Genomic DNA, 22,748 nt, shown 5'->3' on the forward strand with positions numbered 1-22,748 from the left:
TCGCTGTTTATAGCGATGCGTCTGGGGTTGGATTGGGTTGTGTTTTAGCCCAAAGAGAAAAGGTGATAGCATATGCATCTCGACAACTGAAAGAGCATGAAAAGAACTACCCGACTCATGATTTGGAGTTGGCAGCAGTAGTTTTCGCTCTGAAGATATGGAGGCATTACCTCTATGGCACTAAGTGCAAACTTTTCACTGATCATAAGAGTCTCCAATATCTCTTTAATCAGAAGGAATTGAATATGAGGCAACGACGCTGGCTGGAATTACTCAAGGACTACGACTGCGAGATACTTTACCACCCCGGTAAGGCTAATATTGTTGCTGATGCTCTCAGTCGGAAAGTCAATCTTGAAAGGAAAAGGCCAAGAGCGTTGAGAATTGAAGTTGTCTCGACCATTGTGGAAAGTATAAAGAAAGCTCAAGAGGAAGCTTCTGAGAAAAATGACCGAAAGGAGGAACGTTTGGGTAAAACGTTGGTGGTTGGTACAAACGGTCATGGACTGAAGGTATTCCAAGATCGTATTTGGGTCCCTAAGTCAGGAGGAATTAGGAGATCTTCTGATGGAAGAAGCTCACAAGACCATGTATTTGATTCATCCCGGTAGCACTAAAATGTATAGGGACCTGAAACCCTACTACTGGTGGCCGACGATGAAGCTTGATGTTGCAAAGTATGTGGCTGAGTGTGTGACTTGTGCGAGAGTCAAGACACAACATCAGAAACCGTACGAGAGTTTAGAACCTTTACCTGTGCCTATGGGTAAGTGGGAAGACATTGCCATGGATTTTGTCACTAAACTGCCCAGAACAAAGAATGGTCACGACATGATTTGGGTGGTCGTTGATCGATTCACTAAGAGTGCGCATTTCATAGCAGCCAAGGAGAAATGGTCTATGGAAAAGCTTGCGAATTCTTACGTAAATGAAATTGTGAGGCTTCACGGTGTTCCGTTAACAATTGTGTCGGATCGTGATAGTCGTTTTACCTCGCGATTTTGGAAAAGTCTACAAGAAGAATTGGGTACCAAGTTGTGTTTAAGTACAGCTTACCATCCGCAGACCGATGGTCAGAGCGAATGAACGATACAAACACTTGAAGATATGCTGAGAGCATGTACCTTGGAATTCCTAGGTAATTGGAATGAACATTTACCGTTGGTAGAATTTTCCTATAACAATAGTTTTCACTCGAGCATTAAGATGGCACCTTACCAAGCTTTGTATGGACAAAAGTGTCGTACGCCGTCTTGTTGGCTTGAGGCTGGGGAAAAGCAGTTTATGGGACCGGAGATGGTTCATCAGACTGCTGAAAAGTTGAAAATAATTAGGGAAAGAATGTTAGCAGCTCAAGATCGTCAAAAGAGTTATGCTGACAAAAAGCGAAGACCGATGACTTTTGAAGTTGGGGATTCGGTTTTGCTTAAAGTCTCACCGTGGAAGGGACTTATAAGATTTGGTAAAAGGGGAAAGTTGAGTCCAAGGTTTATTGGACCGTTTAAAGTTCTTCAGAGGATTGGGAACCAAGCTTACAAGCTCGAACTACCAGAAGAACTGAGTGGAATTCATAACACTTTTCATGTGTGTTATTTACTCACGGGGGAAGTTCCCGACATGATTCCACTTTCGGAGTTGACAATCGATGAGAACAAAAGGTTGATTGAAGAACCAGAGGCAATTGTTGACCGAAAGACTAAGAAATTACGACGTAAGATGGTGGAGTTAGTGCTTGTCCGATGGAAACACACAAATGGGCCAAATCTCACCTGGGAGACGGAGAGTGACATGAGGAGTCGCTATCCGCATTTGTTTGTTGATGTGTGATTCCGGGGACGGAATCATTCTAAGGTGGAGAGAATTGTAACGCCCGTGTTTCTGGGCTTGCCATTTTTAGCAATGTAATAGTCTAGGTTAACCTTTGTAACTAAATTTGAAATAATAAAAATTTATTATTTGTGAATTATGTGAATTATGTGATTTATGTGTTTATTTTCTTGATTTTTATAATTTAATGAATTAAGAATAAAATAAGCGTCAAAATTAAAGTGTGAGATAAGCCCGACATCTTTGCATAAAATTGTAGTGGTTGAAACAAGGATTCCGGAGATATAAGGAATGCCAAAATCCGAGTTATAACGAAGAAGTTATGACCTGTCGAAGTTTCGAGACAGAACCGGTATGACGATGAGTGACGTAAAATATGAATTTAAGATAGAGCGATATTTAGCCTTAGCGATCTAAACAAAAGTCGTAGATTTCGTTAAACCGAGAGCGTGCATAAAAGGAACGCCCAAATCTGACTTCGTATGACGAAGTTATGATTTTCTGAAGTTTCGACGTGGCAGTATGCAGCCCGAATACTCGATTTGAGATCGAGCGGTTTTTAGCTGAAACAATCTAAATGAGAATCGAAGATCTTGTTGTTAGTAGCGAAGCAATGAAAAGTTAGGCGAGAACGGACGTCAGACGAAGAAGTTATGAATTTATAACGAAGTTTTTCTGTCCCGGCCTTCTAAAAATAAATAATAAAAATAAAAGTCAAAATTAGCCAATGGAGTCTAAATGAAAGTTGTAGAGTATGGTCTGACCTTCGCGTGGATATAAAGAACGTCGAAAACGGAGCACGTATGCGAAAGTCACGCAATTTAGAAGTTTGACAAGTCAATTACGCCGCGCGTAATTTGAGTACGCCCCGCGTACTCAGTCGGTTGCAACTTGTCTGACCAATACTCGAGTGCCACCAGTCGACGCACGCAGTGACATCAAAGTACGCCCCGCGTAACGCGAGTACGCCCCGCGTAATGAGTACGCCTCGCGTAATTTGATTACGCCCCGCGTAATCCCAGAACCAGCAACCTATAAATAGAACTCGAATTCAGCCATTTTCTCTTGTTCAAACTCTTCTTTCTCTCTAAGTTTTGCCTCGTTTTGCGTGCCGTTTATACCCCGAAGCCCCGATAATATTCTCGAGCCCCGAAGCAAGATCCGAAGCCCCGAGAATCCTGAAGAGCGTTATTCCCGAGCCGAAACGCTGCCTGCGAGGAGCCCGGTTTTGTGAAGATCTTCCAGATCTACGGAGAAACACCTCTTCTACAAGCCGTAGTGCTGTCCGATCATCTTCTGATCAAGTGAGTGTGTAGTTACTTTCATTCCAACACAATATTATGAAGTATTTTATATAAAATACGTGCTATGTGTATATATTTTATTGTTATATATGTGAATGTATATTCACTCTCTTCTATCTTATAGATCTGATTATTTCTCTATGAAATACGTGTTATGTGTGTGTGCCTCATCTGTTATGTGAAAATGTTTTGATTGAGCATGCTATACAGGTTTTGAAACTACGTATAAAAATGTATATTTTATCTACTAATATGTTGGGTAGAATATGGGTAGATAGTTGGTGTGTAATAAACAGATGAGAGGCCTCGATGTTGTTTTGATCCAGTCATCTAGCGGAATTTAGATGGCGACCACGGACTTTTCTAGACAGTCCAGTGGAACGCTAGCAGGCTCATAACCTGTAGGTGTTAATGAACTTGGGTGTTCATTCGCTGTATTCCATCCCCCCCCCCCCATGGTTGCCTTATTTGACTTATATTGCTGAGGAACCCCCGAAGCATGTGTAGTCACCCCGATGAAATATTCTTAGACTAGGTCCCTTGTGTTAGTTATTTAGGGACATAAAGTGAGAATAATGGGAATGGGTAACTGGGTTATTGTTGGTTGATAATAATTAATTTAATTATTTATTGTGGGTTGAAAACCCTATATGCTCACCAGGCTCCCAAGCCTGACCCACTCAGTTGATTTATTTTACAGGAAGTGGCGCAAGAGCTTAAGATGGGCGAACATCAAGTTGTTTTGTTTACAAGTCTGTATATGTATATATTTGTTGAAAGACTTGTAATGCTATCGTTTATGATTTATGATCTGTATCGGAACATGACATCCCGACTTTTGATTATGAAATGAAATCATATTTCTTTATGAAATGTTTTGATAAATATTTATTTTATCATGTTTTGTTTTTGGGAACAAATTCCGCATCTCTTTTAAAATTAAAAGGATTTACTCTGAAAATTATTTTAAAAAGCATAAATGAAATCGGTCTTTTCGGGTCGAGATTTTGGGGATGTCACACTAGGGGTCAAGTTCCTAACAGCGCCCTCACTGGTCCTGAAATCATAAGGGAGACCACCGAAAAGATAGTTCAAATTCGAGAAATATTGAAGGCGTCTCGTGATAGACAAAAGAGTTACGCGGATAAGCGATGAAAACCCTTGGAATTCCAAGTGGGCGACCGGGTACTACTAAAAGTTTCCCCTTGGAAAGGAACGATACGATTCGACAAGCGAGGGAAACTGAATCCAAGGTACATTGGGCTATTCGAAATCCTTGCCAGGATTGGACCAGTGACATACAAACTTCGATTACCTCAAGAACTTGATAAAGTACATCCTGCATTTCATGTATCAAACCTAAAGAAGTGTCTGTTTGACGAAACACTCGTAATACCACTCGACAAAATCGAAGTTAACGAAAATCTCCACTCCGTGGAGGAACCAGTCGAAATCATGGATCGAGAGATCAAAAGAACGAAACAAAGTCGTATTCCCATTGTGAAGGTTCGTTGGAATGCAAAACGAGGACCTGAGTTCACTTGGGAACGCGAAGATCCAATGAAACAAAAATACCCGAATCTCTTCCCAAACTCTTGAAATCCAAGCCAAAACGTAAATTTCAGGACGAAATTCCCTCTAACAGGGGGATGATGTGACAATCGTCAATTTCGGGTCAAGTCAAAGTCAAACAAAGTCAACAAGTCAAACCAGACGACTCCATTAGCCTTTGTATATTAGGGTTTACATTATGTATTTACTAAACAACCCGTTATTTTAATGAGAAAACATCAATTGGAAAATTCGTATGTTTGAATTTCCATAGCCGTGAAAATGCTAAACATTGAACCAAAGCGATAAAACACTATTGCACACTCATCGGTAGTGTATAGGACCTTAAAACATGGCTTAACGGGGTTTACGGACCTCGCATTGCGAAACCGGACACTCAAAAAGGTCACAAAGAAACCTCTCTCAATTGTTTTCACCATACCTCTTTCTATTTGAAATCTCTCCCAAATCTCTCTCAAAAGTTCCCGTAACTTTTTGAATTCATTCGGGTCATTCCGACCCTTAACCGAGTCAAAAATCGCTTAAAACGAGGTTAGAATGGGTAAAATACCCCAAAGGATCTAGAACCTCCCCTAGGGCCGAATCCTCTTAGAGGCCGAACCCTCTTGGACCGGAACAGCAGCAGGCGAGCCGCAGCCTCGCACCGCAGCAAGACCTTCCCCTTCGGACTGCAGCTTCTCTTTCCCTCGGATCCGCACCAGCAACCCCAGTTACTCCGTTTCTTGGCTCCGGAGGCCGAGACCTCACCCAGAACTTCGGAAATTCCTTTTTTTCACCCGGTTTTCGACCACGACTCCGTTTTAAGCCCGTTTTTAATTATTTTAACGTGGGATTTTCTCCAAAAATTATATTTTAACATATAAGACCCTAAATATTCATAATTTGAGCATAATTTTAAGGAAATCCTTATTTTAGAATAAAATCTATTAAGTATGATTTGGTGGTGGAGTGTTGACTTTATCTTAGTGTGTAACACAAGCAACCCCTCCCATGCCCACTCCATGACCAGCTATTGTCTTTCCACCATACCTGGTCAGTCAAGAGTACTTTACCCAACATTTGAACAGCCATACTCTTAGTCAAGGTTGAAAATATATCCTCTCTCCTATCACACTCTCTCATTTTCTCATTCTTCCACCAAAGATTAAACATTTTTCTCTCTCAATCCTCTCACCAAAATTCAAGATTCAAGGGCCTTCTTCCAAGCTTTCTCTCACTTTTGGTAAGTGTATTCATCCTCCATATAATTATTTCACTTCCTTTTACTCAAAATCATAGATTACTTACACAAATTCCATCACATTAGTGTTAGATCATCAAACCTTCAAGACATCTTCTTAGTGTTCTTGGGTGGAGTACTACAGTTCTCCATCATCCATCTACTGAAATCACTCCAGGTGAGTTCATAACCCTACAATTTTGTATTTTCTTAAGTTTTAAGGGTGAAGGGGGGGGGGGATACAAGTTAAAATCACCAAGAACACAACTAAATACTTCTAACAACTTTCATCAGAAAAGTTGGGCTCCATTAACGGACTGTTTTGGTCAACTTAAACATTTTTGTTTTCCAAAATGCATTAGATGCAAATATTTTAGTTTTATACCTTTAAAATGACAACTTGCACATCTCCATACGATTTTTCTACAATTTATGGTGAGCTTTGCAAAACTACCTATCATTTCAAGAACTAATCCGGATAAGTATGTGTTTATAGACGTTTTCACCTAAGTTGGAGGTCACTAAAAATCATAGAAAAATTTATGAACAAACTAGACTCATTTTAAAAACTGCCAGAATTCACGGATTCTGATTTGGATCGGTTATGAAATTTTTATAAATTTTCTAATAACAGTGATCGAAACTGTTACTAACAGAAAAATGCTAACGATTTCTTTTCACCTTGTAACATGTTGAGCAAGGTGTATATCTTTATGTGAATGTATGTTATTGCAAATGAATGACATTTTATCTTGGTATATAAACATGCATCAGTAAATAAATAGATTTTATATATATATATATATATATATACACACACACACACACACACACATACACACACACATCCATTTTACTCAAACAATTGAATAAACTACGTTGAATATAGTTTACGTACATTACCATTACTACCCTTGTTTTGATAAACTATAATAGTTATAGTTTATGATAGATTGCATAACACACTTATACAAAAAGGGTACATTTATACAAAAAGGGATTTTCATTACATTACGCGTAAATTCATTAAAGACTTTGTGAGACATTCGCTTCACATTTACCAATAAGTCCTGTATTGTAACCAGAGTTTCCTAGATGGAGAGCATGATAGTTGTATATAGATCTATATTGGGTTTGACAAACCCACACCTTAACTGCATGCAACAGTTAGACCAACAGGTCTGGGGTGACAAATGTCATGAACATTTCTGATGCCTGAAGAACATCGTTTCAGGCCAACTAGGTCATAGCATGGTTATAATAAACTCACAGAAAGTAGTAACAAACATAAGAATTTACAGGAATTTCATTTAATTCAAACGCGTTTATGTTGATTTAAACATATATTATTTCTATAAGTAAGAAATGTTACTTATACGTTTCGGTCTTCGGATATAAGACTACGTTATACATTTTAAGGGAAATATCGGATTTTCTGGAACAAACATGACATTTACAAGAGAAAGACTTTTATCAAGTTTTAAAACAAAAGATTATGAACTCACCAACCATTGTGTTGACACTTTTTCAAAAAACTTGTATTCTCAGGAAATCACTAAACAGGTATCAAATTGCATTTTGAGGATGGGACATTAATACGTCAAGATTTCATATTTTGTCAACATATTGTAATTGATTTGGAAACATGTAATTCATACAATGATGTAACTTTTTCAATTATATATATGTTAGTTGTGTTTGCTTAAATTACTATTGCAATTGTGGTTATGATACTATACATGAAGTCCTCCACCCCCGGACGTTTCTGCCATCCTTGGTTTGGGGGTGTGACATAGTCTGATCAACTATATTCATTTGAGATGTGATCGGCATGTGTTTGGGAGCAATGTGGTGTTGCAACAGTCTTAAAACTTACCTAAACACCAGTCAAGAGAATTCTAGATCAAGTATATAGAGTTAGAATACTATAGGAGTATTCTATAATATTATAATATGATAACAAGTTGGAGACATACTAAGTACGTTACATTAAAGTACTATAGGAGTATTTTAGGCACTATATAAACAACTTACATGATAACTTAAAAGACCCTTACGGATAGGTATATAATCTTACAATGTATACTTCCAAGGTTTTATATAATTGAGATCTTATAGACTTAGAATTTGTGATCTACGCTTCACTAACCATTCCTTATTTCATTATGGTCGATCAGGGTTTGCGCTAGGTATTTGGCACTGTCATAGGTATCCGGCTTCACAGCTATAACATTCCTTTTGGTTGGCTGGGTTAATCCCCAGATAAACCTCTCAATCTTTTTACTCTCCGGGGTAACCAATCCCGTACAGAGAAGCGCTAAGTCATCAAATCTGGATGTCTAGGCGGCGATATCGGAACCCGTCATCTTTAGGTTCCAGAGTTCATGCTCCAGCTTCTGAATTTCACCCCGAGGGTAATACTCTACGTGTAGAAGTTCCTTCATAACTTCCCAACCCATTACATTGGCTACAGGTAGAGTTAGGGATTTGACTCGGCCGTTCCACCAAGTCAAAGCTTTATTGGTGAGAGTGCAGGCGTCAAATTTCACCTTGTTGGATTCTGAACAAGCACAGATCTCGAAGATGGATTCGATCTTCTCTAACCACCGAGTTAGAGCGATGACACCTCCTGTGCCATCGAAGAATGTAGGTTTTGCGTTCATAAAGTCTTTATAGGAACACTCATTTCGGTGTCCCTAGCTACCTTCTTGGTTTTGAGGTTGGGGACCACCTCCTAAACTACCGGGGTTCGTTTGCGATATGGCTGCTGCCACTGCAGCAGTAAAAACTGTCTGAAGGGTTACCAGATCGATTTGAAGAGAAGGTGGTGGCGGAGGAGGGTTATTGTTGGTCTTTCAGCTGGGTCTCTTTCTTGGAGGCATCTTGATCTAATAAGATCAAGAATGAGAGGATGGTAAGTCCTCCGAATTGAATCAAGAGATATGATACAAGGGATATCTCTTTATGACAAACATAGAATTCTATTAAGCGATAAAGCAGGAATGAATTATCAAAACAGATAAATTATCGCTAAAGGAATGATTGAGGAGCAACGCTGGGATGAGGATTTCTACAACGGATTTGGTTCAAGAAATACTCCCATAGTATTTCTTGTCTCACTGCAATGACGACTCATTGTTTGGGTATTGGGTAAGTTTTAGGCATACCTCACACCACAGTCACTCCCAAGCACATGTTGGTCGTGTCTCGAATGAATATAGTTGGCCAGGCTATATTGATCCTAGACACGACTACATAACTGCCCAGGTTTAAGCGTAGCGTACAACACCCATTTACTTATGTTTTGTTCTACTTGTGGTTACGGATCTCGATGGTTAGGTATACTTGTATACTTTTGAAAATACTTATAGTTGAGGTATACTTTTAGTTCAGAGCACTTAGGCCCCTTAATGCTTATAGTCTTATACCATGCAAGCTTTGGTATACTAGTTCACTATAAACAAGGGCTCTGATACCAATCTGTCACACCCCGAAAACCGAAGGCGGAAACATTTCTGGGGCGGACTCCACGTTGAGTATCAAATCCAATGTACATAGTAACAAAGTAAACACAAAACATTACATTACATAGAATTGTTTACATCTGTTTGAAAGAAACATTATACAAGTGTATTATACATATATCATATGAACAAAAACAAAAAAGAGTCTTCTAACGCTCCGTCTTCTCCAAAAGGTGGCGATGTACCTGTCTAATGCTGACCTGAGAATGCAAGCAGTTTGAAAATCAGCATAAAGCTGGTGAGTTCATAAGCGGTTTAGTTTTGAAAAGAATGAGTTCCCTTTTTGGTTTCTAAAAACATTGTTATCCAAGAAAATCCCATATTTTCTTATGTAAAAGCAGTTTAGTTATCATTTCATTACTTAATTCGTTTATGAGTTGTTACGTTATTCTAGGAAAATCCCATATTTTCCTAAGTGTTTAGTTGTCCTTTTTATACTTAATTCGTAGTTTAGATTTCAATGTGCTAGTAACTACCTTACTTATAGTATTAGTTAAGTAATCTGATATCTTAGTTATTCTTACATTTGATTGTTGATTATCTGCTATACTTAGAGGTATTTTTGAATATTTGGATTCACTCAGAAGCGTACATTAACAGTTTTTTCGAAGTTCTGGTGATTTCCAAAAGGGTACCTTAGACGTATTTTCGAAACTCTGTCGACAATCGATGTCCAGAGGCGTACTGTCAAATTAATTTCGAAACTCTGGTGACACCCAAGGGGTACACAAACTGTATATTCGAAGTCTTGGTGTCATCCAAAGGCATTATTTCGTATACGTATTCCTAGTCCTATTCCTAATCCTATTCGTATTCGTATTCGTTCTATCCTATTAGTTATATTCGTATTCATATTCGTATTCGTTCTATCCTATTAGTTATATTCGTATTAATTTTAGTTTATGATTAATATGATTCCTTATACAAAACATAATATGAAACTTATTTTAAAACATCTATCAAAAGAATCTACAATTAGTTTGACAATTCACTCTGCAATTCGAATAATTGGTTAGTATAATTTTCGGTATTAAAAGTATTCAAAATATGAAACATTTGAACGGAAAATAATAAGTTTAAGTAGAAGATTTCCTTGTACTTTTTCTTGTATTCCCCCTGAAAATATTTGAAAAACATTGAAAAAGGGTAGGGGTATGAACTCACCGGTTGAGAAACGCGTCAGTTTGGATCCTAAACGTCAGTTCTGGGTTCGCGAACGCACAAGATTCCTATGGATTATGAAATGATATACATTTGTCTCTAATTAGAACTTGATTAATTTATTTGTTAGGGACGTACACTTCTAGTTGCGGAAACACTCCATTACAAGTGTTTGGAAGGACCCGGGTGGCATTTAAGGACTTGTATGACTAGGGAATGGAGTTTACTCTTTAAGAGTAAACTCCTTAAGGATTTTACTACCCTAAACACCTCATTCACATGAGTTCACGGCCGTGAACTCATGGATGGTGATTTTGGGTGCAAAATGGCTTCATAACAATTGGGAATAAATGCTACACTTGGATTTTTGACTTTGGAATGGTTCAAAACTCACTTAGGGACCATTTAGTGGAGTTTACGGCAGTAAACATGGAGTTTATGTCCGTAAACTCCCCCTCACATCTAATCCTTAAAGTTTTGGTCCTTAAACAATCACATGTGATTCCAATGATTTTTCCCAAGCCTTGTATGGATATTTAGGGGACTTTTAGCATGGATTTAGGAGTTTACGGCCCATGAACCCCCTCATGGCCATGAACTCCTTAGATGGGTGTTTTATTATGTTTTAAGGCTTCTAAATTGATGGTAGACACTTCTAGAATTTATCCCAAGGTTTAAGGTGTGTTTAAGTGGCATCTTAACACATTTAGAGGAGTTTACTCTCCAAGAATATGAGTTTACGACCCAAGCATGTTCTTGGGTAGTAAACTCAAGTTTACTCCTCTAAATTGATGTTCAAGGTGTTCCAAGGCCAAATCCATAATTCTACAAGTCGTATCTAAGCCTTATTGGTGTTTTGGAAGGGTTTAAGGGCTTAAAAACCCCTTAAATATGTGTTCACGGCCCAAGGGTGTTCCAGGGCCGTAAACACATGATTATGGTCCCATTCTACGTTCTGAACTCGAATTTGAAGGTCTGAGATGCTATACTAGGAGTTAGGGTGGTTACCTTGAAGATTTGGGGCTTGAAATTGGTGTTTTTGGACCTTAATCTTGAGTTAGAGGAGAGAGGTTAGAGAGAGAGAGAGTAGTGAGAGAGAGGAAAGGCTTCAAATGAAGTCTTTTGAACTTAAAATAGGTCCTAAGTTCGGGACACGGTGGAATTCTACCCGATACTGACGTTAAACGTGGCTTTTGGTCGCACCCGATTAAGTTATCGTAATCCGGCGGGATAGAATTTAGAAAATTTCAATTAAATGATTTTTGGGCCATTTTCATGAGTTTCTAAAGGATTTGAGCACTTATAAGATCAAAAGAAACTTATAAGTTTAAATAACTTTGCCCAAAAACGGAAATCGGAACGAATCGCTATAGACGGGTTCTTCGGACGAAATGGGTTTCGGCGATGGACAACTTCGGGTTGTCACAAAGAACCAGAAGTCTTCAACCCTCCTTACATCGCCAGGGTGCCTGCAAATCGCTTTGGCCACAATGGGCCTGAGCCCCGTTGGGCAACAATGATCGAGAGGTGGAGCCGACAACAACGCCAACAGTCACCATATGGAGACCAACGTGGTTACTACGACCTCAACCATGGGGACTGGATGATAGAGCCCTCCTAATAATGAGTCGACAGATAGCAATTATGGATGATCGTGATAGTATGACGATCGATCAGGTTCGGGAGCTAAGTGCCATCATAGAGTCTACCACTGCTCACACTAGAGACCTGGAACGAGACTCCCACTACAGAGACCAACTCATTCAGGACCTTCTCGCTAATCGAGTAGAAGCAAGGGAATATCATGAAAGATACATGGTGCTTGAGGATAGAATGGTTGCAACCGAACGGAGATTAGCAGAACTGCAAGGCGCATCGACATCATCCTAAGCTCCACCAGGGAAGGATCGTCGTGAGTAGGACTCATTACTACTCACACATCTTCGTAGTGAAAGTTTATGAGCATGCGTTGGTGCTACTCTTTTGTATGTAGTTTGACCCTGCGACTAAGTGATTACACTATTCGAAGGGGGCTTTTGTGTTGTCAAAAACTATCTTTTGCATTGATGTAATGTAGACCCTAATGAGGTCAAATGTTCTCCAAAACAATATGTACTAAAAGTCTATCAATGAATTTGGCATGCATTTTACTTCATTGGATGTTGACATGAGATTTTACTATGTGGTATTACAAACAATTTACAACTGATAAATCTAAGATTTTAAATGTACCTCGTTGTTATGTGTAATTAAAGAAGAAATCGACCTAGAAATGGTGAGTCCACCTTAGGACTTGTTCATTGTTTGGTTGTGGACTTAGGACAGACACATTAGTATCAACAGCTTATTAAAAATTTAATTACACATAACTGAGGCACATCGAGCGAATCTTAGGAGTGGGTAAGATGCGGAACCAAACACATGACTCTGTTTGAGTCACCACTATTTAATTCATAAGTTTAATTGCATAAACTTTTTCTATGAATTACTTGCTAATGCAACAAAGTCGGGATATAATACAAATGAGATAAAACAAGTGACACTCGACTCGTTATTACTATTGAAGTCTTACCGACTTGTCATTTAAAAACTTGTGACAGAACATTGCCACCGAGGAAAAGACCAAGACCTTCCAGTAGCGCAGCACCACCTCATCCGCCGCCGCCACCACAATTTGATCCATCAATGTTCCAGGATGCAGTAGCAGCAGCTGTGGCGGCAGCTATGTTGCAAATCGACACTAATGGCAATGGTGGATTAGGATCTGGTGCTACACCCTCTAACCAGTGTGACAGTTCGGGGCGCACAAAGGAATGCACCTACAAGGATTTCACAAATGGCAAACCCGATACCTTCTATAGGAGCGGGGGCGTCATCACACTGATGCAATGGTTCGAAAAGAGCGAAGCAGTCTTCGAAATCTATGCTTGTCCCGAAACGAGAAAGGTCAAGTATGCAACATTCACTTTCACCGGTAGGGCTCTCACTTGGTGGAATGGATGTGTTAAATCACTTACTCCCGCAGTGGCTAACTCCATAAGCTGGGAAGACTTGAAAGCATTGATGCTAAAGGAGTATTGCCCGAGGGGCGAGATACAAAAACTCGAAGAAGAACTTTGGAACCTCAGAATGTCGGGCACAGATCTTGAAAGTTGCACTGCCATGTTCAATGACCTAGCACTCCTCTGGCCAACAATGGTCACTCCAGAGGAGAAAAAGGTGGAACGATACCTCTGGGGACTAACATCCCAGATTCAAGATAGTGTACTGGCCTCGAAACCCGCTACCTTTGAAAGTGCCAAGGAATTGGCACAACAACTTATCGATCACAGGGCCAGTCGTGGTACCGTGATCACTGCCACCGACCAAGCGAAAGGAGGGGACAACAAGAGGAAGTTCTGGAACAATAGAAAGAAGCAACCGACACAGGACCCCGCCAAAAAGCAACAGACCGTGGTTGTCCGTGCTGCCACTACTGCTACCACTCCAGTACCACCGAGGCAATATGTTGGAAACCTCCCTAAGTGCAACAAGTGCAACTTCCACCACACTGGTGCTTGTCGGGAAATGCACTGCAAAAACTGCGACAGGAAGGGGCATACCGCTCATTTCTGTAAAGCGCCAGCACGACCGATCAACCAAGTTGCCAATGCAGGGGCAAGCCAAACCTGCTATGGATGTGGTGAAGCAGGGCACTTCAGGAGGAACTGCCCCAAGGCACAAGCCCCTAATACAGGAGGTGTAGGGAGAGTCCTAGCGATAGGACATGGGGAAGCAGTCAAGGATCCTGCAGTGGTTATCGGTACGTTTCTCCTCAATAACTCTTATGCATGCGTACTATTTGATAGTGGATCAGAGAGGAGTTTTGTGAGCCACCAATTCAAACAATTACTTAAACAAAACCCCCACACATTAAAAGATTCATACGTCGGAGAAATGGCAAACAGAAAGGTTGAGAGCACTAATGATATATACGTAGGGTGTAACCTCACTCTTGATAACCATCCGTTCAAAATCGATCTAATGTCGGTCACCATAAAAAGTTTCGACATCATAATTGGTATGGATTGGTTAAGTTCTCATCGTGCCGACATTCTATGTTACGAAAGGGCCATTCGCTTTAATCTGCCAAACGGCAAAACCCTTCTCGTCTATGGCGATAAACCCTATACAAATTTGCAAATCATCTCTTGCGTTAAAGCCCAAAAGTATCTCCGAAAGGAATACCACGCATTCATAGCCCACGTCGTAGATAAGAAACAAGAGGCGAAGGATATCAAATACATTCCAGAAGTATGCAACTTCCCTGACGTATTCCCAGAGGATCTGCCAGGTGTACCACTCGCACAACAAGTTGAATTCTGAATCGACTTGGTTCCCGGTGCTAGCACCAGCAGAAATGCAAGAACTGTCCAGCCAGTTGAATGAACTGTTGAGCAAAGGGTTCATCAGACCGAGGTTCTCACCTTGGGGAGCACCAGTCCTTTTTGTAAAGAAGACGGACAGATCCTTTCGCATGTGCATCGACTATTGGGAGTTAAACAAGCTTACCATCAAGAACCGATATCCCCTACCCAGAATAAATGACCTTTTCAACCAACTTCAGGGAGCAAGTTACTTTTCAAAAATCAACTTGAGGTCAGGTTATCATCAGCTGCGAGTTCAAGAAGAAGATATCCCAAAGGCGGCATTCAGAACTCGCTATGGACACTACGAGTTTGTAGTGATGCCATTCGGGTTAACAAACGCGCCTGCGGTGTTCATCGATCTGATGAACCGGGTACGTCGACCCTTCCTAGATAAATTCATGAGCGTGTTCATCGATGATATCTTGGTCTATTCGAGAAGCGAAGAAGAGCACAACCAACACCTACGACTGGTACTAGAGACTCTAAGAGACGAGAAGCTTTATGCTAAGTTTTCAAAGTGCGAATTTTGGCTCCGAGAAGTGGGATTCCTTGGCCACGTGGTTAGCAAGAAAGGGATACACGTGGATCACTAAAAAATCAAGGCGATCAAAAACTGGTCAGCACCTACAACGCCAACAGAAATCCGACAATTTTTAGGACTTGCAGGCTACTACCGAAGGTTCATACAGAACTTCTCAAAGATTGCTAAACCCCTTACCACTTTGACTCAGAAAGGTGTGGTGTTCAAGTGGGAATATAAAAAATAAGCTGCCTTCTAAACGTTAATACAAGCCCTATGCAGCGCACCGATTTGTCTCTTCCAGAAGGAACTGATGACTTCGTGGTGTATTACGATGCTTCAAATCAAGGTCTCAGATGCATGCTCATGCAGAGAGGGAAGGTTATCGCTTACGCGTCAAGGCAACTTAAGACCCACGAAGTTAATTATATTACCCACGACCTCGAATTAGGAGCAGTAGTGTTCGCCTTAAAGATCTAGAGACACTATCTCTATGGCACAAAGTGAACCATCTTCACCGATCATGAAAGTCTTCAGCATATCCTCAATCAAAAAGAGCTCAACATGCGACAAAGAAGATGGGTAGAGCTACTGAACAACTATGAGTGCGAAATCCACTATCATCCGGCCAAGGCCAATGTTGTAGCTGATGCCCTAAGCATCAAGGAATATTCGGGATGCTGGGTGAAGTCATTAACAATGACAATCCATTCGCACCTGTTCACACAAATCAAGGAAGCTTAACTTGAAGCCTTGAAACCAGAAAACGTGACAGGTGAGGCATTGAGAGGGATGGATAAAAACCTAGAAGTCAAGGAAGACGGAGCTCACTACCTCATGAACTGCACCGAAGTTCGATGGGTTTCGAGACGTCGTCATGAATGAAGCTCACAAGACACAATATTTCATCCATCCAGGTTCGAATAAGATGTATCTAGACCTCAAGAAGCTGTACTGGTGGCCGAACATGAAAGCTGAGATTACTACCTATGTGGGCAAGTGTCTGACTTGCGCCAAGGTCAAGGTAGAATACTAGAAGCCATCAGGATTACTACAACAGTCGAATATACCTGAGTGGAAGTGGGAACGGATAACCATGGACTTTATAACCAAGCTGCCTAAGACATCGGGCGGGCTTGACACCATATGAGTAATCGTAGACAAATTGACCAAGTATGCGCACTTCCTGGCAATAAAGGAAACCGACAAGATGAAGAAGTTAACCAAGACGTACATCAAGGAGATTATGCGACTGCATGGTGTACCAATATCCATTATCTCCGACAGAGATAGTAGATTCTCCTCGCGATTTTGGCAGTCCCTACAGAATTCTCTAGGAACTAGGCTAGACATGAGTACGGCCTACCATCCACAAACCGACGGGTAGAGCGAGCGAACCATACAGACATTAGAATACATGTTGAGAGCCTGTGTGATAGACTTTGGTAAGGCATGGGATGCCCATTTACCACTTATCGAATTCTCCTACAATAACAGCTATCACACGAGCATCAAAGTTTCCCCATTCGAAGCTCTTTATGGTCGCAAGTGTCGATCACCCCTATGTTGGGCTGAAGTGGGGGACACTCAGATAGCTAGGGGCAAGTCCCTAATAGCACCCTCACTGGTCCTGAAATCATAAGGGAGACTACATAAAAGATTATTCAAATTCAGGAAAGACTGAAGGCATCCCGAGATCATCAAAAGAGTTACGCGGAGAAACGATGTAAACCCTTGGAATTCCAGGTCGGAGATCGGGTACTACTGAAAGTTTCCCCTTGTAAAGGAATGATACATTTTGGTAAACGGGGGAAACACAACCCAAGGTACATCGGACCGTTTGAAATCCTTGCCAGGATTGGTCCCGTGGCGTACGAACTCTGACTACCACAAGAACTTAATAACGTACACCCTACCTTCCACATATCAAACTTAAAAAAGTGCCTATCCGACGAGACTCTCATGATACCCCTCGATGAAATTGAAGTAAATAAGAGTCTTCATTTCGTGGAAGAACCAGTTAAGATTATGGATCGGGAGGTCAAAAGAACGAAACAAAGTCGTATTCCCATAGTGAAGGTTTGTTGGAACGCGAAACGAGGACCCGAGTTCACCTGGGAACGCGAAGATCAAACGAAACAAAAATACCCGCATCTCTACCCAAACTCTTGAAGTCCCAGCCAAAATGTACATTTGGGGACGAAGTTTCCTCTAACGGGGGGATGATGTGACAATAGTGAATTTCAGGTCAAGTCAAAGTCAAAAAAAGTCAACAAGTCAAACCGAACGACTCAATTAGCCCTTGTATATTAGGGTTTACATTGTGTAATTACTAAACAACTCGCTATTTTAATGAGAAAAATCAATTGGAAAATCCGCGTGTTTAATTTTCCTTGGTCGTGATAGTGCTAAACAATGAACCAAAGCGATAAAACACTATTACACACTCATTGGGAGTATATAGGACACTAAAACATGGCTTAATGGGGTTTACGAACCTTGCATTGCGAAGCCGGACACTCAAAAATGTCACAAACGAAACCTCTCTTAATCGTATTCGCTCTATCTCTCTCTATTTTAAATCTCTCCCAAATATCTCCCATATCTCTCTCAAAAGTTCCCGTAACTTTTTATAATCACTCGGGTCATCCCGACCCTTAACCGGGTCAAAAACCACTTAAAACGGAGTAAAAATGAGTAAAATAGCCTTAAGGAGCCGAAACTACTCTTGGGAACCGAACCTCTTAGGAGCCGAAACCCCTAGGACCGAAACCTCCATTCTGGAATCGAGAAGCAGCCGAAACCGAAACCTCTAAGGACCGAAACTCGCTATGGACCGAAACTCGTTGAGAACCGAAACCCGCTTGAGACCGAACCTCGCTTTCGGCTCTCTTCTTCCCACTTTCGGTCCGAGAGGTGACCCGCGTAGCCAAGACTATACTCTCAGTTCCTATTCTACTCTCGGTCCCCATATACAACCGAGCCTCGCCTTCGGTTCTAAGCTCCTAAGGAGCCGAACCTTCGCATCCTCGGCTTGAATTTCTGAAATTTACAATTTTTGCCCGATTTTCAATATTTTTAGCATTTTAAGCCCGCTTTTCATCATTTTAAAGCGGGATTTTCACCCAAAACTTTATTTTAACATATTAAGACCCATAAGTCTTAATTAATTACATTTTTAATGCAAAATCTTATCCAAGATTTAGTGGTTGGAGTAATTAAGGTGGAGGGTTGACTTTCCTTTAGCTTATGACACAAGCAACCACTCACACCCACTCCTTGACCAGCCACACTCCTTCTACCATCCCTAGGTCATGTCAATGTAATTTTTCATAATTTCCAACCTTTTCCCATGCTTTTAGAGCTGGAACATCACTCCTCACTCCTCACTTCACTCATTTTCTCTCATTTTACCAAAGATCAAACACAACTTTCCTCTCACTTTCTCTCTCTAAAAATTCAAGATTTCAAGGCTGATCATCAAGTATTCTTCCACTTTTGGTAAGTAGTATTATCATTTATATCATTAATCCACCTCCTTCTACTCAAATCATAGGTTACTTACACAAACTTCATCATATTTGTGTTAGATCTTTGAATCTTCAAGCAATCTTCTAAGTGTTCTTGAGTTGAACACTTCCCTTCTCCAACATCCATCCACCAAAATCATACAATGTGAGTTCATACCCCTACATTTTCATGTTTTCTTACATTTTAAGGGTGGGGGGGGGGGGGAATACAGGTTAAATCACCAAGAACACAACTAAATGCTTCTAATAGCTTTCGTCAGAAAAGTTGGACTCCATTCACGGGCAGTTTTGGTCAATTAAAACATTTTAGTTCTCAAAACTGTACAATATCCAAGTAGATCAATTTCTTATCTTTAAAATGGATACTTTCACATTTCCATACGAGTTTTCTACAATTTATGGTGATTTTTACAAAGTTGTCTATCATGTTAAGAACCAATCTGTACTAGTATACGTTTATGGACGTTTTCACCTAAGATGGTGGTCACTAAAAATCATGGGAAAATTTATGAACAAAATAGACTCAGTTTCCTAACTCCCAGAATTTACGGATTCTGATTTGGACCTGTTATGAATTTTATATAAATTTCCTAAGAACAGTAATGGAAAATGTTAATAACACAAAAATGCTAACAATTTCATTTCACCTTGTAACATGTCGAGCAAGGTGTATATCTTTATGTGAATATATGTTATTGCAAATAAATGACATTTTGTCTTGGTATATAGACATGCATCAGTTAATAAATGGATTTTGATATATATATATATATATATATATATATATGTGTGTGTGTGTGTGTGTGTGTGTGTGTGACATCCCCAATTTCACGGCCAGAAAATACCGATTTGTTTATGGTTTGTTCTTATAAAATCAGAGTAATCTTTTGATTAAAAGAGTTGCGGAATTTGTTCCCAAAATAAAATATGATAAAATTTATCAAAACGTTTCTCAAAGAGAATGTATTTTCATTAAGTAATAAAACCTCGAGATGTCATGTTTGATACAAACCAAAAGCATAAACAATATAAAATAAACCTTACGATAGTTATTTATAACTACTGATCTATAATCCAAAATCTCTCGTTAAGTCCACCAACTTATACTTTTGTGCCATCACCTGTAATGTAAAGAAAACTGAGTGAGTCAGGCTGGAGAGCCTGGTGAGCATATAGGGTTTTCAACCCACAATAATACATTTATTATATTTAATTATCAAACAATCAACCCAAATACCCATCCCACATATCTCCTTTATTTTCTCAAGGGTTTACCCTAAGAATCCACTATCCTTCATTCATTCATTCCTAAGGATTTACCTAAGGAATTGACACAAGGTCTATTTGCTACCACGGTTTATACAACAGGCACTACGTCACACAGTCACTAGGGTTCATACAATAGGCACGAAGTCACATCTTCACCAAGGTTTATCAAATAGCCACGAAGTCGCATCGTCACCAAAGCTTTACTTAATAGGCACGAAGTCACATCATCACCAAGGCATTACTCAATAGGCACGAAGTAACATCGTTACCAACTATTCCATCTACCCATGTTCTACCCAACATTTTTGTAGATATAAATACAATCAAAATTTAAATCATTTAACACCCGTATAAAAACATCAATTCCAAGCCCATCTCAAATAGACAAATAATATATAACCCATAGCACGTATTTCATACCTAATACTTTATATTTATGTGTTAGAAGAAAGTAACTATACACTCACTTGATCAGAAGACGATCGTACAACACTACAACTCTAAGAGTAGTATTCTTCGGTGAAACCGGGATATCTTCACACATCGGGTTTCTCGCGGGCAAAGCTTCAGCTCGGAAACTCTTTTCTTCTCGGGATCTTTGGGGCTTCGGGACTTGGTTCGGGTCTCAGGGTTGATACCAGGGCTTCGGGGGTATTTCTTTGCACGTAAATCGAGGTAATATGGGTGAGAGATGAGAGAATGAGCAACCAAACTCGGCTGACCCTTCAAATCTATTTATAGGGCAAAATTGGCCCTTGCCACGTCGTGGAACCTTTTGCCACATGGTGGGCTTGGTCGTCACTGCATGCATCATCTCAAGTTGCATCTGGGGGACTCCCGGAGGTGTCAGAAGACCTATCACGTCGTGGCACTGCTTGCCACATCGTGGTCTCTAACACAACTTTGGGGTTCGCGCCCTAAACTTCAGAAATTGATAAGTTTCGCATACGAACTCCGTTTTCGACGTTCTTAATATAGACGCGAATGTGAGATTATGCTCTACAACTCTCATTTAGACTCCATTGGCTAATTTTGAGAGTTCCTAAGATCAATCGATTTATCAAACAATGACTATTAATAAGAACAAAACAATGAAGTATCACAAAGAGCTTTCACTAAGAATGATAATCTCACAAAGAGATTATTGTTCGCACAAAGTGGCTATTAGGGTTTGTGAAAGACAACCACTTCACAAACCCGTACAAAAGACTATATAGAACTATTATAGACAATCCCTACAAATCAGGGATGTTCCAGCTAACTAACATATGATAACTATGGAAACAAGATAAATACTAAATCTGTTACATTAAAAAGATATATATATATATATATATATATATATATATATATATATATATATATATACTGAATAACTTGTATGCTGACGTTGATGCTGATGCTGACGCTGGATTACATGCTAATGCTGAGGGATCAGTTTCAAACATCATCATATTATAAGGTTCGACCTTACAATCTCCCCCAATATGATGATGTTCAAAACAACAGCTATACTAGAACACCTCTGGACAAAAATTCTTCATACTCAGCTTCAGCTTCTATTTTCACATGCCAATAAGGACTATCCAGCAGCTCCTGTCTTCTATTAGTAACTCCATAGCAATTAGTATATGAAACTCTCCAGATAGATCTTGATGACTCATACACATTTGTCTTAAGCCAACAAGATGTGCTGTTGGAGCTCTTGGAATTTCTGTGGTGCGCTGAAAACACATTCTTCTGTTTTTATCAAGATAAAACATTCCATGTTCAGGAATAGAGATTAACTTATGTTGAACCGGCTCAACACCGATAGGAAGAGAGTTGTTTATTCCCTCAGCACCAAAATTTAGAACCAACACATCTTCACTATTAACTTGAAATTTGGTCCTTCTGATTCTTGGAACTGAGGAACTTTGGCCTTCCTGCTGAGAACGTTGCGTAGGAACAAGATCCAGACGCTGAACTTTCTTGATCAGTAAATGGAGAGCACAGGTCAGTTATGAAGAGAGAGCCGAAGTTCGCTTGGATGCTAATTCGAGCAATTCCATCCATTCAGAATATCCATATCTGATCAGCTCATCCCTCTTGACAACTTCAGTGTATGGATGTAGAGGACCTTGATGAATGATCAGCAAAGTAAGAATTTTCTCGTTACGAGGTTTATAAGCTTTAACTTTGATGATCTTATCACTACTCACTCGTCGTTTAAGAACATCCTGAAACCTCTTGCGATCAATCTTGTCGAGAACATTTTCAGTCCTTGACTTGCTGCTACTGGGAGGAGGTTGTGAAGATTTGGATTTGGACTGATATTCTAAGAACTTTTGCATCTGAGCTTCAAAGGATCCTTTGGCCTGAAGTTTATGCTGAATGAGAGATTCATCAGCTTGATCAATATTCTTTAGAAGTT

Source organism: Lactuca saligna, chromosome 1 (assembly GCF_052625555.1).
Source record: "Lactuca saligna cultivar CGN05327 chromosome 1, ASM5262555v1, whole genome shotgun sequence".
Classification (NCBI taxonomy): Eukaryota; Viridiplantae; Streptophyta; class Magnoliopsida; order Asterales; family Asteraceae; genus Lactuca; species Lactuca saligna.